The sequence below is a fragment of the Dipodomys spectabilis genome, unplaced genomic scaffold, assembly GCF_019054845.1.
Source record: "Dipodomys spectabilis isolate Male_0828 unplaced genomic scaffold, ASM1905484v1 ptg000163l, whole genome shotgun sequence".
NCBI classification, from domain to species: domain Eukaryota; kingdom Metazoa; phylum Chordata; class Mammalia; order Rodentia; family Heteromyidae; genus Dipodomys; species Dipodomys spectabilis.
Window position 1 is genome coordinate 8,303,505 of NW_024870840.1, and position 16,594 is coordinate 8,320,098.

The window sequence follows — 16,594 nt, forward strand, 5'->3', positions numbered from 1 at the left end:
CCAGTGGCTACTCAGGAGGCTGAGATCTGAGGGTTGCCGTTCAAAGCCAGCCCAGGCAGAAATGTCCGGTGAGACTCTTATCTCCAATTAACCACCAGAGAATTGGAAGTGGTACTATAGCTAAAGTGGTAGAGCGCTAGTCTTGAGCTGAATTGCTGAGGGACAGAACCTCCAGGCTCTAGAGTTCAGACCCCACAACTGACAAAAAAAAAAAATTCTCTTTATAGCTTAGTCATCTGTGACTGTAGAGAGTAAGTCCAGTTTCTCTGCTGCTAAGTATTTAAACATTTGAAAAGCCAGGTTTTTTTCCAAATATATTGTTATTGCTATTCTTAAGGTGTTCTCTGAAGGGTGAAATCAAGTTTTATTGCTTCTCATAATGATTTTTCTTCTCCATGAGTGTGTTTAATCATAGATATGATATCCAGACCTCACCGTCTGTGTCATTCCTTTAAGGATACACTCTAGTTTCCCTTCCATCATGTACTGAGAACTCAGCTCCAAGTCTGACAAGATACTTGAATATGACAAGATCCTTGATCATTTAATTTAGATCTAGGACTTGTAATTCTGCACCTAAAAATGCACTAGCAGCTTCATGGTGGTGGCTGACATTATGCTTGATGTCAACTAAAATCTTTTTCATGTATTTATAGCTGGTAGTCATAAATAAAAGGAGAAATATATTTTGTGTAACCACAGGAAAGAGTTACAATAAAATACATTGTGTATCTTAACCATTTGCTAAAATGCTGATTTAAAGAATAACTTGACAAATTCAAAACACTAAATTTAAAAGCTGGCTAAAATTGTAAAAAGAAACATTGTGTTTAATGATTCTTCAGTAATATCATACATATGTGGCATTGTTATACATTTCCAAGGGAAGACTTTGAAAATAGTGATGTTGGCTGGGTGTGGTAGCTTATGTCTATAATCTAAGCTACTCCGAAGGCTGAGGTTGAGAGGGTTGAAGTTTGAGGCCACCCCAGACAAAGAGCTGTGAGACACCATCTCAGTCAATAAAAGCTGAATGTGGTGGTACACACGTCCTCCCAGCTACATAGAAAGTATAAACAGAAATGCAGTCTGAGTCTAGGCATAAACATGAAACTATTTAAAGAAGGAAAAGAGCCAGGCACCAGGGGCTCACACCTGTAATCCTGGCTACTCAGGAGGCTGAGATCTGAGGATTGCAGTTCAAAGCCTGCCCAGGCAAGAAAGTCCATGAGATTCTTATCTCTAATGAACCATCAGAAAACCAGAAGTGGCACTGTGGCTCAAAGTGGTAAAATGCTACCCTTAAGCAAAAGAGCTCAGGGAAGGTGCCCAGGCCCTGGTCAAGCCCCATGACTTGATAGCACAAAAGGACTGGGTGTGGGGCTCAAGTGATACTAGAATGTCCGTGTAGCAAATGCAAAGCCCTGAGTCTAAACCCTAGTGCCACAAACCAGAAAAAAAAGAGTGATATTTTTAATATACCTGATATCCTTCTTCCTTCATGGAACTATAAACATTATCTTATTATCCCTATGGCACCAGTGTGTGGGTAGGAACAGGAATAGTCGTGATCACTTACAAAGGGAAAGTGATAGGAACCATGTAAGTGCCAAGCTTAGATAGTAAGTAAATGCATACATACTGCGGAGAGAAACTGGGTTTGCAGATTTTAAAAAACAAACAAACAAAAAACCCACACCAAACCCTTGCTTATCTACCGAGCTGTAAAAGCTTCTCTCACTTTTGGACTGGAAGCCCATTTGGAGATGAGCAAATGGGGCAATGCTTCCATTGAAAGAATCCTGCATTCTGTATTCTACCTGGCCCATGCCCTTCAAATGCCCTTTACAAACATCATCTTGGGAATTTCCTTAAGCTTTAATCTAAGCCTTCTGCCAATGGCACTGTTCCTTGCTGCTGTGCTTCCTGGCCACAGCTGCTCATTCCTAGGAAGGGAGTGAGGCCTTTGGAAACACATGTGCTCTTCCAGGAAGGTAACCAGTACTTTTCTTTTTTAAAAAAATGCACACATGTTCTCTCATGTTCAAATTAATTATATGGAGCCTAGAAAATTTAAGCAAACAAGAAGAGTTCTGTTGTTATTACAGAGATAGTTACTACTGGCAGCAATATAGCCATCTACATGGTGAGCAATGGTCCTGTACATAGCTGGCAGCTAAAATTTTCTACACATATTGCACTTTCTGGCATTGATTAAAAGATGCTCTGAGACAAATTACCACTTTTTTTAGTGTCAGGAAGTAGAGAATAGTATGGCAGAGATTCTTTTTCTTTCTTTGTTTTGTATGGCAGTGTAGTGGTTAATGTCTGAATTATAGGGGGTCTCATGTCTCCCTTCTGTAGCTTACTAGCTGTATGAGTGTGGATGAGTTTCTTAATCTCTCTGTGTATCCCTTCCACTTTTGCTACTGGGAATAATATGTCAAATTCATAAGGTCGTTATGACTATTAAATGCATTAATACATATCAAGTGTTTTAGAAAAGCATAAAGCATCTTACTTTGTTAAGTCCTTCATGTACATATAGTTTCTTTTGAACTACTGCCCTGAGATTCCATCTTCAAGTTATAGATCAGTAGATTTAGTGAACATTTGCTCAGGGGTGGCTCTGGATTAGCTGTTTTCCATTTGTAAAAGGGAGGGGAGGAAAAGTGTGAAGCAAGCAGTCTTCTCTAGCTGGAAGGAAAAAGGGATTCATACCCATGGGCACCTCTAACTGTGACTCTTTAAGGTAGGCATCCAACCAGGATGGGTGAACTGAAGCTCAGAAGAACAGAGTAACTGAACGTAGGTTGTGGAGCTAAGGAAACAGACAAGTCAGAATTTGAACTGCTGTGTGGCTGTGGACAGAGCCACATCCTGGCCTCAGACTGTGATCCTTTGGTCTCTATTTCCTGAGAAGTTGAGATAACAGGGATGTGCAACCATGTCTAGTTTCTAATTTATATGATAAAAAAACAGCATAGAAAAAGATACTAGAAGTTATTTAATCAAACTCCTTTATTGATACAGAAAAATGAAGGCCCATTGAGATGACACATTTTAAAGGTATTATTCCATAGGCCCTAGCCTAGTTAAGTTTATACATAGCTAGCTGGGGTTATGACTAAGCTGATATTGCAGATTTAGCCATCTCTGTGCTTGGATCAATACTAAAGAATATTCTTTGCAGAATACTCATGTTCAGTGATATATATATATACATATACATATATATATATATATATGTATATGTATATATATATATCCTGGTTTTTGAGTGAGCTACTCAAAGAATTATAATATTAGGTTCAACAAAGTTACATAGAATCTCCCAGAATTTTAAATGCACTATGTCAGGTGTAAATGTCTGAGAAAGTAATATATAATTGTACTAAAAAGGATTGCATTCAATTGCATAAACGGAAACACAGCCCCATAGTGTAAGCAAATTGAGATGGATTTTTCTCACATACAAGAAGCCAGAAGTTACACAATCTAATATAGTAGGACTGCTGTTTAAGGAGTCATCCGGATTTTTGTGGTTTTCTTCCTCATGGTCACAAGGTAGCTGCTACACCTCTAGGATTTGTGTTCCCATTTTAGGCCAGAGAAATGGAAAAAGAAGGAAGACAGATACAGCCAAGTGAGCCTTACAAAGCTTTCCTAACAGCCTCATGCCTTTGTTTATATTTAATAGTGCATAATTGTGTTAGATGGTCTCGTCAGATCTCAGGAAGATCTGGGGAGCACATTGCCACCTTTAACCAAGATGGAATTCTACTAGAAAGAAGGGGAAGTTGATATTAGGAAGACAGCTAGCTAGATATATCATCAAAAGCTAGTAGTTTCTCCAATGCATTTGGGCCAACACTTACTAACATATTCCATGGCTCCTCCTGTTAGCAGATGGGTTTGTGCTGTTTGGCTTGGCATGCAGGCTTTTCGTGCCATACCAGTTCTTGCCTTGGGCTTCTCGCCACCACAGTGAACTTCCTGCAGTCTCTGAGATGGTCAGCTGCCTCTTCTTTCCTTCTGGCTCACTCTGGTAGGTTGGAGATTAAGTTCTATCCATGACTGCTACGACCACTTTCCTTCCTTCTCTCTTCCAGAAGGGTGAGTTCCCCTCCAGTAGCCCATGGCACTCCCTGCCCCCCAATTCCTTCATAATACCAAGCTATGTTTTTGTTTTTTGTTTTTTACTCATTTCTGGAGTGGGAAAAAAACCCAGGGAACAAAATTGAGTACATGCTTTCAATTGTATCTAGGGGTAACATACTGATGAAGAAGGAATGGAAAGAAATATATCAAACCTGAGATGATTTTTTTTCTCTAGCAATCGCATATACTAGACATAATTACATTTTGCTTTAAAAATACAACTTAAGACAGGATTTTTGTTGTTGTTGTTGTTAGTTGTGGGACTTGAAATAAGGACTTGGATACTATCCCTGAGCTTTTTCTGCTCAAGGCTAGTGCTCTACTACTTCTGAGTAACAACACTACTTTGGATTTTTCTGGTGGTTAATTGGAAATAAGAGTCTCAAGGCCTTTCCTGCCCAGGCTGGCTTTGAACTGCCATCCTCAGATCTCAGCCTCCTGAGTAACTAGGTTTACAGGCATGAGCCACCGGCACCCAGTAGGGAGGATATTATTTAAAAGCATGAAGCAGTGGCTGAAGAGTGACATGTTAGGTAGCGATGGAACATGATGAATCTAGAATGGAGAAGCTACATGGTAGGAGAAGACTTTAGCTGGGCCCTAACAATGGCAGGAGTGGATGGAAATATGAATATAAGTGAACCTTCTAGGTGATGGGCACTTCAGGGCTTAGATGTGAAAATGTGAGTAGAGATTTTTAGGAAATGCAGGAAGATTAGTGTAAATGGGGGGGGGGGGAGAGGGAGAGGGGAGAGGAGTAGAAAGGGCCAAACAGATGAAAGTTTTGGTGAGTCAGGCCATTTTGTGTTAGGAAGTTCTACAGTATAAGCCTTCACTATCTAGAAATGACCTGTGTCATAGATTGGATAAGAGAGGGGAGGCTGAATGACTACACTATAAGGTACTTGAATCTGTAAAAAGCCCATGATCTCTTAAAGCAGTAATTCAATTAAAAACCAAAAGTTATCCCTAGGTGGAATTTCAAAATATATGATCTAGTACAATGTCTTTCACACTGTTTAAAGCTAGAAAGGCTGCTAGCTTGGTTTTGCCTCCAGGTCTTTATAACCTTAGATATTGTCTAATTCTAAACTTGTGCTGCAAACACAAGCATCTTTCTGAATTTTTATGTCAAATCTCACAAGATGCAATTAGAAAGCAAATTATGACACAATTGTCTTTAGCCCTAAATGGACCTCATTGTCTAGAGGGCTTCCTTTTCCCAGCTCTCATTTATTGATATTGAACTGTAACAGTGCCTCCAGAACTCAAGGTAAGAACCTCAAGTGTGCGTAACATTTTGAAAATCTGTAAATAAGGTGTAAAAGAAATTAGAAGTCTATAGTCACTCAATATTACAATAAAAAGAAGTTCCTTTATAATTTTTTTTTTTTTTTGTCGGTCATGGGGCTTGAACTCTGAACCTGGGCGCTGCCCCTCAGCTCTTCAGCTCAAGGCTTAGCACTCTACCACAACCACAGCGCTACTTCTGGTTTTCTAGTGGTTTATTGGAGATGAGTGTCACGGAAGCCGGGCGCCAGTGGCTCTCACGCCTGTAATCCTAGCTACCCAGGAAGCTGAGATCTGAGGATTTCGGTTCAAAGCCAGCCCGGGCAGGAAAATCTGTGAGACTCTTATCCCCAATAAACCACTAGAAAACCGGAAGTGGCTCTGTGGCTCAAGCGGTAGAGCACTCGCCTTGAGCTGAAGTGCCCAAGCCCAGAGTTCAAGCCCCACGAGCTTAGATAATCTACCTTAGATCTTTTGTACTCCGAAATGCTGTTAATCACACAGATATTCCTTACTCAATTTGAGGAATTGAAACCCTAAAGCCAAAGTCAATACAAAAACATTTATTGCTCTGAAGTCTATGCATGTAGCTTTTCCCTCTGATAGAATTTATAGATGTTTACTTTGTAATAAAGGGAAAATACATCATTGCACTTTATACTCTCCTTCAGGAATGTTGGAATCAATATAGGGAGAAGGATTCTGCTTTAAAATTATTTACTATTGTCAGGCACTGGTGTCTTATCCTATAATCCTAGCTACTCAGGAGTCTGAGTTCTGAGGATCATAGTTCAAAGCCAATCCAGACAGGAAAGTCCATAAGACTATCTCCAATAAACTGCCCCCCCAAAAGTTGGAAATGGAGCTGTGACTCAGGTGATATGGTGCTAGCCTTGAGCAAAAGAAGCTCAGGGGCAGTGCATAGGCCCTGAGTTCAAGCCCCAGGACAGGCGCACGCGCACACACACACACACACAGAAGATTTTCTATTGTTATAATCCATAAGATGCATTCTAAATATTATGTATATATTATTTCTATTATGGTTTTGGTAATGAAATCAAATAGAGTTATTTTAACACTTGTGAAATAATGCTAAATTTCATATTGAAAGGAGTCCTGCTACCACAAGGGATTTCTCAATCCACTCATGACCCCATAGGAATTTAGTTGTGTGGATTATTTTATTCTCTGGTCTCCCATCCACCCAACAGAAGGACAAATTACTGTCATTTATTTTGGAAAAGAAAAAAAAAACAACGAAAACAACCCACAATCAAGAACTACAAAATTGAGGAAATAAGTAGTCAAAGTCAGTAGTTTTGAATTCTTTTCTCTTGTTTTATTATCTTGCCTTGGGCATGGCACTTGTAAATACACTAAGAGTTAAATACACTTACAGTTTCCCAGTGTGTACTTTATATATGTATAAAATTTAATCGTCTCTTTGTGGACACAAAATACCAGAAAGCAGTATATAAGTGTGTAGAATTTGTTTAAATTAACTTTGTTTAAAGTAATTAGAGTCCTGTCTCAAAATAGACACTATGTCAATCTGGGTGACATTTTCCCTTATGTGCTCACTTGATAGGATTTTTTCCCATTATAATCTGTAACAATACCTAGCATTAAATAAGGATTCAGTACATGGAGGACCCTGTGCCGAATACTCTGTATACATGATCATCTTCAAACCAGTCACCCTGGAAAGAGACCTTAAACCACCATCTTTAGTTTAAAAAAGAGAAAGGACACTCACAGCCACTGAGCTGAGGCCCAAATCAATGAACTCCAAATAAAGTCCATGAACAAAACCATCATATTCCCCAGTGGAAGGGTGTTGGGGAAAATACAGAGATGCAGTAAGAAGGGCCAGCCCATGCTCTGAAGAAACCAGGTCCCTTCTGATATATTTCCTTCTTATCATACACATATCCATACAATGTTTGTTCTATTCTCTTTTCATTATTAAGTTATTACAAATTCCATGAAGACATCTTTGTGTGTGTGTGTGCATGTGAGTGTGTGCTGGTCCTGGAGCTTGAACTCAGGGCCTGAGTGCTATCCCTAAGCCTTTTTTGCTCAAGGCTAGCACTCTAGCACTTGAGCCACAGTTCTACCTCTGCCTTTTGGTAGTTAATTGGAGATAACAGTCTCACAGACTTTCCTGCCTGGGTTGAACCATGATCCTCAGATCTCAGCCTCCTGAGTAGCTAGGATTACAGGCGTGAGCCAGCCATCTATTCTATTGAATAGATATACTTTGCTCTACTAATGTCATACTTATTGATAAGGACACATGGGCTGTTTTCAGTATATTAATAATACTTTTTATAGCTATCTTTATGGATTAAATGTTTTCATATTTTGTGGTGGTGTCCTTATAGTATGTTAAAATAAAAATACCAGGTCAAAGGAAAGGTACACTTTAGCCATATTACAAAATTTCTTTCTAAACAGCTAGTATCCATCTATACACTTATCATCAATATTTGTTATCTATTTTGCCTCATTAGATACTACTTTTTAAAATATCTAGTTTCCTAATTTGGTATGTGAAAAATGATCCTTTGATTTGCATTCTTTATCTGGATTGCACTTGAAACTGAACTTTTTTTCTGAGCATGCTAATCAATATTATTTCACCTTTCCCACAAACTACTAAAGGCCAAATTTTGTAACTGCCTAAGGAGGTTAGACCTTTCTTCTTTTCTAGTATGTGCATCTAACCCTACCAATTTCTTCTAAACACTGCTTTTTCTGAGCCATATAAATTTTCCATTTAATTCAAAGTGTGTGTGTATGTGTGTGTGTGTGTGTGTGTGTGTGTGTGTGTGTGTGTGTGTGTGTGTGTGTGTGTTCCATTACTGAGGCTTGAAATCAGAGCCTCAAGCTCTTGATCATTTTTAAAAATCATATCTGGTGTTCTACCAGTTAAGCCAGGCTTCTAGTTCCTCCTTTTTGCTTGTTAATCAGAGGCAAGAATCTTATGAACTTGTCTGTCCATGCTTGATTTCAGCCTCATTGTAGCTATCATTATAGGCATGAGCCATCAGTACCTAGCAAATTCAAAATATTTTTAAGTTAACTCTTGAGGTTTCTTATTTGGGCCGTAAGTTATTTAGAAATATGTTGATTTGCACATATTTGAAGATTCTCCAACTGCTTTAATCCCATTGTGGTTTAAGAAAAAAACTGTATGGTATCTGTCCTTTTAAGTATCTGAGGTATGCCATAAACTAGCATGTGATTTACCTGGCTGTGTATTTCATATACAGAAGAATGTCTGTTACACCTTTGTTGATGGAATATCCTAAAAATTAAGTTACACTTAAAAGTATATACTGTGAGAAACAGATTTCTATGCATACTTTCCTCACAATTTTTAGTTTGTCTGTCATCTCTTTCTAACAATGAAGAGGATGTGTGAAAGGAAAAGCAGGGTGAGAGGGTGAATCAGAAATGCAAAGAAAATGTGGGGAGGAAACACCAATCACGTCACTAGTCTGAATTTTTTCCATATTATATGTGATATTTTTATGTCTACTTAAAAAAAAGGATATTGACAAGGGATTTTTATCTACATCTGTATTCTTGAGGATTCTTATTTTATAATGCAAATGTAATATCACAACCCTTACAAACAGCATTTATAAAGTCTTTTGCTTTGATTTTTCTTTTCACTGTACAATACCAGATGCTCCTAGTGATACAGTTGTTAAGAGTAACTATAGTATAGAAAGGTTAACTGATTACATAGTGTTTTAAGAGCTGCTTCAAAAGTAATCAGTCTATTTGGAAAAAAACCTTTTCATAGCAAATGTGCTCTTCCTTTAAAATGTAAACATTGAGTCAGTCTTGCAAGCAAACATTGACTGCACAGTTGGTATAATTACTCTAGTTATAACAATGCCAAAACGTGAAACATAGGTTTACTTTTTAACTCCAACACTGTTCAAAGATCACTTATTGGCCTCTGAAGGAACAGGTGGCATGCCAGTTACAGTTTAACAAGTGGCCTTAGGGTGAGGTATAGTCATTTAGATACCTTTAGATGCTTTCGATGCTCTCATGTGTGGCAAGGTGCACTTGCTAAAACATTTTCTTCTAGATTTGGAATCCTATGTCAGTATCCCTATTAGGTAATAGGCAGGTATTCCAGACTTTGTTTCTGAGTCATGGAGGAAAATTTCAATCTTACAATTGAGATAGCAATTTCTTTTGCCAAGAAATCACACTGTTAATCTTGTAATGTTGACATAAATATCTAGTTCTTGATAAATAAGATAGCTTTTTATACATACACACATATGTATCATATTCATTCATCTTCTTTATCATACAGTTTTATATTTTTTCTAACAGAAATGCCATTAAATTATAGTAGGCTCCCCAAAGAGGTCAACTCAGTTGCTATCCATGGACATATCTATTGGGTTGAGTTGGGTTGGAATTGTATTACATTTAGGGTTAATTTGAGAAGTGTTTATATCTTTAGGGAATTGAATTCACATTTTTACAAACATGATATAATTCCTCATGTAATTAGGTCCTCTAAAACATATGAATTCAGTTTTATAATATTCTTCATAAAAATCTTAACCAATCTTTCATTAGGCACATTTCTAGACATATTTTGGTTATTTTTATGAATTATATCTTTTAAAATATAGTATTTTCTGCTTGTTGTTGGTGTATGGAAATGAAATTTTCTATATATCAATAGCATATTCTGTAACTTTACTAAATTTATAAATCTAATCATTTGTAGTCTTAGATTTTTTCCATATAAATACCATGTACAACTAAGTAAAATTTGTTTCTTCTCTTCCAATATTTGGGGCTTTTCCTCCCAATTTTATTTGTTTTTCTTTCCTAATTACATTGGTTAGAACATTTAGTATATTTTGAATAGTCACAATATTGGAGAACTGGTGACATTTCAAATTGTTTTGTGAGGTAAGTGATGTGTCTGAAAGTGTTTGGTTACCCAGCACTAGATTGTTTTATTTTTTTTGTTCAATCCTTGGGGTTGAACTCAGGGCCTAGGCATTGTCCCTGATTTTCTTTTGCTCAAGGCTAGCACTCTGCTTGTTGATCCACAGTGCAACTTCCAGCTTTTTCTGAGTAGTTTATTGGAGATAAAAATCTCAGAGACTTTTCTGCTCAGGCTGGCTTTGAACCTCAGTCCTCAGATCTCAGCCTCCTGAGTAGCTACGATTACGGGTGCCACTAGCACCCAGCTAGTTTTTTTAAAGTAAATATTTTTGTTGTTATTATAAAGGTGATGTGTACAGGCATTACCATTTCATTTTTTAGGTAATGAATATCTCTCTTTTCAGACAATGTCACCCCTTCTTTACATCTCTCCCAGTTTTTCCCTCCCATCCCTATCCACAAATTTTGCAGCTCATTTTCAATGCAGTGTCTAGTGAGGACCACTGCTGCATTTGTTCACCCTTTGTCCCTCCATTTCTGTGCCTCCGCTGCCACCTCCTCCCAACCCCCAACAGATAAATGAACAAACGAGACAAAAAGAAAAGGAAAAAACCCTCATTTCCATTTCAGCACTAGATGTTTTGTACTGAGAGAATTTAAGCTGTGGGAGCTGCACTGTTTCTAGAGTCATTTCCTGTCTTCAATCTTTTTTCTGTATCTTTACTTTTCCAACAATTTGATTTGCTGACTATACATTTTCTAAGTTCATGTTTCACATTTGTTATTTCCAGTGACAAATGTGTGAGTTGAAAATTGTTGTGAACTTCCTTCCTGAGAAATTATCTTTCCAAATACTGCCTGATGCAGGGCTGCCAAATATACAGGTTGCTTCATGGTATGGCATCAAGGGCATCATTCATATCAGTGTTTCTGTTAGTGGCATGATCTTGAATGGCCCAGGGCATGACCCACAAAGGTGAACCTAATTTCTGTCTGGTCTTCTTTAATTAGGACTATGGGATTTCTTTTAAGCAAATAGTGAGAATCAGCTAATGTTTGACTCCCAAACAGCTATAAATGTGTTTTAAAACAACCTTTTTTACCTTGGCTGCAAGGTAAAAATGTCACGTCTGGGAGATACAGCACTATAATATAACTTATACCGACAACTTCCTTTTTATCAGAAATCAAGTATGGATTTGATGTTCTTTGGTTTAGTATTATGTAATTAAGCAAATGTCACTTCTATTTATATAAATACAATAAGGACAAGGTTAAAGATGGAAAAAATGGGGAACTTCTTCAGAGAAAAGGGGATATATGTATATAAAATACAATTACAAAAAAATCTCAGTAGTTGTGTTGATAATATTGTTATGAGATATAGTAAGGTGGTAATGATATTCATAATAATAGTAATAATGACAAACCCATGAATTCTAGTTGTTTGGCTTAGTTACAAGTTTAAATTGCATTGAAGCTTATTTCTGTCATAAAAGATCTCTTCAGATAGAGAGAAAGAGAGAGAATTATATATCATAACTGCTGTTTCCTTAATAATAAATGTCACTCTTAATGATATAAGCCAAACTTAAAATGACATCAGATTCTGTTTTAAATTTAAAAGCTCCATCCCATGCCTAAGCAATGTCAAAATTAATTTGTTCTGATTAAAATCCTAAAGATCAATTTAGAAAGGTAGGCTTTGTATTATATACTAAAAAGGACAAATACTATAGCCAACTTGTCTTTGTAGCTACATATCTAGAGCTTTAAGATACATGTATATATACTTATAGAGAGAGAAAGATATATCTCTCTATATATACACATTCACACACATAACTGAATATGTTTTACTACAAGCAAGATATCTATTGGTCTATGATCTGTGTGTATACTTATGTGTATGTATATATATGTGTGTATACATATTCATGCATATGTATACACAGATATGTACATACATGCACACACATACATTGTTGTGTGATATATATACACAATATTTATAGATTATGAAATACTTTACCACTCATAATTCAGTATGCGTAGAAATGCCACAAAGGGAATAATTTAGCATAATGTGCGAAGTATATACATGTAACTCAGTTACATAATCAGAAAAAAGTACTGAGGTAGCTAGGGATATAAAGCTATCATGAGCACGATAGAAAAAAACAAAGTTTGGATGCTCTGAAATAATGCTTGAATGAGAGCTAAACAGTTGGCGAAAAAGGAGACAGTTTATAAGAAAAAGTGATAAATATTCAAGAGTTAGAAAGCAACTTACAAAAAAAAGTAGTCCCAAAGGATAAAGTACATGAAGCTTGTTGTTGCTACAAAATGGCCCAAGGCAGCAACTATGATTAATTCATCTTTCTAACCAGTTCCAGTTACTGGTTGAGAACTTACTGAGACTACTAAGTTCTTAATAAATATTTGTTTTAAGTAAAGGAAGTGATCAGTGAGATAGCTTTGTGGCCAACTTAAAAATATCCCAATTCATCAGTGTCATGTGTGGTTAAGGAAAATCTGTTTCTGAGTTGTTTTGTGGGTGTGGTTGACAGTCAACAAGGGTGATACAGCAGGGAGACAGTAAACAGATCAGAACAGCTACAAAAGTGACCTCACCATGGGTGGGCCTGGGAAGTCAGTTCTTGTGCCCGCACATTAGTTCTAGAGAGCTCTCCTAACACAGAGGAGAAGCTGACAGAAACAGAACCAATTTCATCATGAAGCACACAGAAAACATTAAGTAGGTAGTGGAAAACGTTGAATGAGGAGGAAACTTTTTTAGATGTTTTTGTAACTTTCTGTACCTTTTATACCTCTTCGACTGAATTCTTTCTACCTCTACCTTAGGAACACAAGCAAGACAGGGATGTTGCTCTGTAATCCACTGAAAAACCAAACTCGAAAGCTCCTGGTCATAATTTCTACACTAAACTAGATTACATAGTAATTATATATGACAGCCAAGAAGCAAAATGGCTTCAAAGTTTTGTTTTGATTTTTATTCAGTCATGAAGCAGCGATTAGCCTTCTTCTCAGTCCTAATTAATGATTGTAGTCTTACTTGCCAGCAAAAGCCATCTAGAAGTTTCTGAACCACCCACTGGCGTAATATACAAGAAAACATAAAATATCTAGGATTCTGTTGGAATAAGGAACAGAGGTGAGAAAAGGCAGGGTACATGTGTTTCCTCCCCCCTTGATCTCACTCATAAAATAGATAAAAAACAACAGTTACTTTATCAAGCTGTGGTAAGGTTAGGTATCATCAATGAAAGCCCCTAGAACAATGTTTGGCACATAATAAACACTTAATAAAGGTTAATTATTATTTATATTTATCTTACCAGGTACACCAGTTTTCCTTTAAATTTTTTTCACTAATTAGCCTGTAGAAAATGTCAATATTGAAATTTTATTGTGTCTTTCATTCCTGTAGCCTGAGAAAGTAATTTCTAGCAAGGCACTTATATTTCTGTAAAGTCTAGATAATTTATTTGGATGTATTCTGTATTGCAACAGACTAACCTACCATAACTTGCTATATAATTGGACATTCTAATTGCTTTAATGAAAGTGAATTACATGATTATCAATCATGTTGTCAAAACAGAATGGAGAAATGGGTCTGAACTCCAGTGTCTTGACTCTAGGCTGGAATCCTAGTCAACAGCACAGTGGTTTGGGACATGTAATCTACCCCCTATGCACCGCACCTTAGTTTTTCTCATTTATAAATTGAGATGGTAATATTATCTATCTCATGAAAATTAAATGAGTCTTTTACATGTAAAGTCCTAGGAATTAGGCCTTGCACATGATATCACATACATGTGAGCTACTTGTTTGGTGTTTTTTTTTCTTTTTTTTTTTGGTGGGGGGGGTCCGGTTGTGGGGCCTGAACTCTGGGCCTGGGCGCTGTCCCTCAGCTCTTCAGCTCAAGGCTAGCACTCTACCACTGAGCCAAAGTGCCTCTTCTGGCTTTTTTTTCTTTTTGCTTATGTGGTGCTGAGGAATCGAACCCAGGGCCTCAGGCATGCAAGGCAAGCGCTCTATCACTGAGCCACCTTCCCAGCCCCTGGTGCTTTTTTTCTACATTGAAAAAATACTTTTACCAACTGATATTCATAAGCTTATCATTAAAACATTCGTAGAGAAAAATTTAAATTTCTCCACACTAATTACCTCAAATATATTTACTACCTAGTTAAAATCCAAGCTTTTCTCTCTAGTTTAAATATATTGTAGTTATTTATCACCTTAATTCTATTTTAATACCAGATTCATTTAGTTAGGGTCATTACCTTTTATTATTATTTCTTTTTCCAAACTCCAAACATATGTTTAAATTACAATGTTTATAGCCAACTCCCTAACACCATAAACTATTCAACTATAACAAATGTAATACATACTTAGAATATTTTTATTTTTTCACTCAGACACTGCTAAACATCATAAATCATAGGGCTTAAAATATTTTAAAGTACATGTTTGTGTATTTAATCTTTATGCTTAACTACTGTTTATGAAGTACTGAAATTAACAACAGGTTCCAATCAAGCAGTGACATATACTAGTGACTCATCACATTTTAATGCTGCTGAATTTGTGGGCTTCCTGTGTGAGTTAGCTAAGAGATACAGCAATTCAAAGAAGAATGACAAAACACTTTTCTATTTCCGGCTGAAATTTCCTTTTAAAGAAAAGTGTTTTACAAATAATACAACTCAAGAACAGTTGGTAAAAGAAAGCCTGGGAATTAGAATGCTCTTAACAAGCATCTTCTAGAGCTAAAATTTTGAGATGAAGAAGCAAATGACTTGAATATCTTGAATATATATTATCGTTATAAGAAAAGATGCATCACTTTTTTTTTTTTTTTTGCCAGAACCACTATCTCCTAGAAATTTTCCAAAAATGATGCACATAAGGCAGGCTCACGCCTGTAATCCTAGCTACTTAGGAGGCTGAGATCTGAGGATCACAGTTCAAAGCCAACCCAGGCAGGAAAGTCTGTGAGACTCTTATCTCCAATAAACCACTAGAAAACAGAAGTAGCACTGTGGCTCAAGTGGTAGAGTGCTCGCCTTGAGCTGAAGAGCTGAGGGACAGCGCCCAGGCCCAGAGTTCAAGCCCCACGACCGACCAAAAAAAAAAAAAAAAAGCATGTAGGGAAAGAGGAGAGGTGCCTGCTCTGTATTTACTTTGTCTTTTGAAACTTGGAGTTGTTTCTTTGGCCACATACATGAGTTGTGGCCACAAATTTGTGTATCTGCAGGAAAGATGATATTGTAGACATCAAGGGAATGATGTTGTTCAAAAAAGAACACCCTATTAATGTTTCCATGGCAAAATGAGATAGCCTACAGTGTTACCCGGCATGTTGTTGGCATTGTCATAAACAAACAAGTTAAAGACAAAGTTCTTTTTTGGGGGTGGGGAGGGGTCCGGTCGTGGGGCCTGAACTCTGGGTCTGGGCACTGCCCCTCAGCTCTTCAGCTCAAGGCTAGCACTCTACCACTTGAGCCACAGTGCCACTTCCAGCTTTTTTCTTATTGCTTATGTGGTGCTGAGGAATCAAACCCAGGGCCTCAGGCATGCAAGGCAAATGCTTTACCACTGAGCCACCTTCCCAGCTCCTGGGCAAAGTTCTTGTGAAGAGAACTGAAAAGAAAAAGACATGTTTTTTTAAAAAATTAAGAAAAAGAAGCCAATGGGATCAGCTGTCCTACTCATAATTACAGGAAAACTCTGCAGACCTGAGAAAAATGAGCATTTTCAAAGCTGGGAGAGATTTCTGGAATACATGGAGGAAAATGATCAGAAAAAAGAAGGAAAACAAAGAAAAAACTTCTGAATTCAGTGAAGATACCACGATGCTCTGACCAGAGCAGCATACTTTGTGAGAGGAGCTGGGCTGCTGGAACCTTTTTCCAATGGACTCCTGGTATAATAAGTACAAAAGAAAGGCCTCTGGCCTATGAAATAAAAATGCAAAATATAAACCTCTGCAGTTTACATAAGAACAAACTCTTCATCCATTGTTGTCTGTGTCAAGATATAATAACATCTTGTTGAATCTCTCAGTCTGATCTTAATGCCTAGCATCAAAACATACCTATATACCAGGTGTAAGTGACATGGGGCCACACATCAGTGATAAGAGCACCATGAGAAATACAATAAA